Below are 3,559 nucleotides of genomic sequence, written 5' to 3'. Positions count from 1 at the left end.
TTTGTTAATGATGTGCATGTAGCTATAATCATATTTATTCTGATGGTTTTGACACCTGTCTACGTGTTTTGTTTTATTGTCTCTCTCCCCGTTCTAGATTGTGAGCCCGTTGCTGGGTAGGGACCTTCTCTATATGTTGCCGACTTGTACTTCCCAAGCGCTTAGGCTTAGTATGGTGCTCTGTACGCAGTAAGCGCTCAATAAATATGAATGAATGAATTTATAGCCTTTAATAATAATAATAATGGCATTTATTAAACGCTTACTATGTGCAAAGCACTGTAGAGAATAAAGGAAAGGAGTGTCATTAAAGGATGAAGAGGAGCATGGTCTAATAGAAAGAGCATAGGCCTGGGAGTCAGAGGAAGTGGATTCTCTTCCTGGGTCTGCCAGTGGCCTGTTGTGTGACCTTGGGCAAATCACTTAAAGTCTCTGTTGCCTCATCTGTAAATCGGAAGTGAAATATCTGTTTTCCCTCCTACTTAGGCTGTGAACCTCATGTGTTACAGGGACCGTGTCCTATCTGATTAGCTTGTTTCTACCCCAGCACTTGGTACAATAGCTGACTCATAGTATGCACTTAAATAATGATAATAACAATGGACATTGCAAGAATGTTTTGTTTTGTTGTCTGTCTTCCCCTTCTAGACTGTGAGCCTGTTGTTGAGTAGGGACCATCTCTATATGTTTCCAACTTGTACTTCTTAAGCGCTTAGTACCGTGCTCTCCACACAACAAGTGCTCAATAAATACGATTGAATGAATGAATGACAACTACTCTGACAAAGTATTTATTGAACACCCACTGAATCCACTCTACTAAAAACAGTTCACTGTACTAAGTGTTTGGGATAGGAAGATGTAAAGAAGCCATGCATTCCCTGCCCACTGGTAGCATAGAGAAGCAGTGTGATTTAATGGAAAGAGCACAGGCTTGGGAGTCAGACGTCGGGAGTTCTAATCCCGGCTCCAGCCACTTGTGTGACTTTGAGTAAGTCATTTAACTTCTCTTAGCCTCAGTTACCTCAACTGTAAAATGAGGATTTAGACTGTGAGCTCCATGTGGGACAACCTCATTACCTTGTATCTATTCCAGTGTTTAGAACGGTGCTTGGCACATAGTAAGAGGTGAACATATACCATCATTATAATGCATTCTAATTCAATGAGACATGCTTATTAATTTGGGGGTGGTTTTACCCTGTTGTTTTGTCTTATGCTGTTGGGTCACCTCCAACCCACAATGACTCCATGGATACCTCTCTCCCAGATCTCCCCACCTCCATCTGCAATCATTCTGGTAACATATCCATAGAGTTTTCTCGGTAAAATACAGAAATGGTCTACCATTGTCTTCTTCCTCGCAGTAAACGAGTCTCTGCCCTTGACTTTCTCCCAAGCTGCTGCTGCCCAGCACAGCTGAGTTTTGACTTGTAGCAGATTGCCTTCCACTAGCTAGCCACGGCCCAAGCTTCTAGTGGAATGAGTATGCCTCTGCTTGACTCTCCCTCCCATAGCCGAGATTGATAGAGTACTGGAAATTCTCCAGATGTGATCTTGAGAGGGTGCTTTACCCTGTAGCTCTACTGAATAATTGGTTGGAGAAGGTTCCTAGATCAATCAGTTGTATTTGCTGAATGCTTACTATGTGCAGAACACTGAATTAAGAACCTAGAAAAGAACATTACAACAGAATGGGAATACCTGATCCCTGTCCACAAGAACCTTACAGTCTATAAGGGGAGACAGATATTTCATTTGTTGATGAGGTCACTGAGGCATAGAGAAGTTAAGTGACTTACCCAAGGTCACAGAGCAGACATATGGCAGAGCCAAGATTATTACCCAGGTCCTCTGATTCTCAGGCTTGAGCTCTTTCAAGGGAATACTTCTGTAGCAACCACTTGTCAGCAAATTTCTGTGGACTAGCACTTAACTTGAAAATCAAGGTTACTTACCACCCTATACACAAACAAGAATCTCCAACAGTGACACAGACCTAAAACTGACCCTCAATTTTTTACATCCTTAAATGATGCGAGAATAGAAAAAGAAGTAGAAAACAGAAAAAAGGTCATTAATGCTTCCTTCTAGAGTGGAAGAGCCTACATGACATCGAGATCCAAATGAATGTGAAGGTGGATGGAGCAATTATGATGGAGCAATAATATTACACAAAAGAGAGAAACCACAAGTTCTATTGGAAAAACCTCAGGGCTGCGGGTCAGGGGATCTGGGTTCTAATCCCATCTCTGCTCCTTGCCTGCTATGTGACCTTTGTCAAAGCACTTAATTTTTCTGTGCCTCAGTTCACTCAATGTTAAATAGGGATTCAAAGCCTGTTCTCCCCTGTACTTTGACTGTGAGCCCCATGTGGGACAGAGACTGTGTCTAATCTGATAAACATTTATCTACCCCAGTGCTTAGAAAGTATTGGACACATAGTATGTGCTTAACAAATACTATAACAAACAGATGCCACATCTGACTTCTACAGAAGCTCCAACAACCCTGCCTATGAACAATACTTAGTATCTAATGACTAGAAAGGGTCTCAAACAGCGCGGTCCTGGAAAGCAGTCAATCCATCGGCACCAAAGTATCACACTCTCCCAAGCGCTTACTATATTGCTTCTTATTTAAGAGCTCTATAAATACCACTGAGGGATTGATTGATCAAAGCAATTCTGGTCCTTTGTTTGTTTCACTGGGTGCGATGCTATAGGAAAATGGATGACCCATGAATCCCAAACAGTTGCTTTTGGGTGAGCTGAAACAGGGTAACCATAAGCAGGTTGAGCAACAGAATCAATCAATTGATTATTCGATCGATCAGAAGCAGTTATACGTTCAGGATCAAGTGAAACAAAACCCCAAATGATGTGGCATAGTGTCTATCATCTGGGAGACAGTAGAAGCTGATGGATCAGCCTTGCATTCAGCAGTTAGAAACAAAGTCCTTGTGTTCTGAAATCACTTCTACCAACTCTATTGTGTTGTACTTTCCCAGCAGCGTGGCTTAGTGGAAAGGGCATGGACTTGGGAGTCAGAGGACGTGCCACCTGTCTGCTATGTGACCTTGAGCAAGCCACTTAACTTCTCTGTGCCTCAGTTACCTCACCTGTAAAATTGGGATTGAGACTGTGAACCCCACGTGGAACAATCTGATTACCTTGTATCTACCCCGGTGCTTAACACTGTTTACTGTTTATTGCTTGGCACACAATAAACGCTTAACAAATATCATTATTATTATTATTATTATTTAAATTCTTAATTCAGTGTTTTGCACATCGTAAGTGCCCAATACATGGCATTGATTCACTGGTTAAAACTGGGAATCACAAATGCAATAGTGTAGCAAAGGGCCTGGGAGTCAGAAGAACTGAGTTCTAATCCCAGCTCTGCTACTTGTTTGCTGTGTGACCTTGGGCAAGTCACTTGAATCCTCTGTGCCTCAGTTAACTCTTCTGTAAAACAGGGATTAAAGCTATGGGCCCCATGTAGAACATGGACTGTGTCCAACTGACAATCATGTATCTACCCTAGTGCTTAGAAC

Source organism: Tachyglossus aculeatus, unplaced genomic scaffold (assembly GCF_015852505.1).
Source record: "Tachyglossus aculeatus isolate mTacAcu1 unplaced genomic scaffold, mTacAcu1.pri scaffold_151_arrow_ctg1, whole genome shotgun sequence".
NCBI classification, from domain to species: Eukaryota; Metazoa; Chordata; class Mammalia; order Monotremata; family Tachyglossidae; genus Tachyglossus; species Tachyglossus aculeatus.
The sequence above is the reverse complement of the archived record's forward strand: the minus strand, read 5'-3'. Positions refer to the sequence as shown.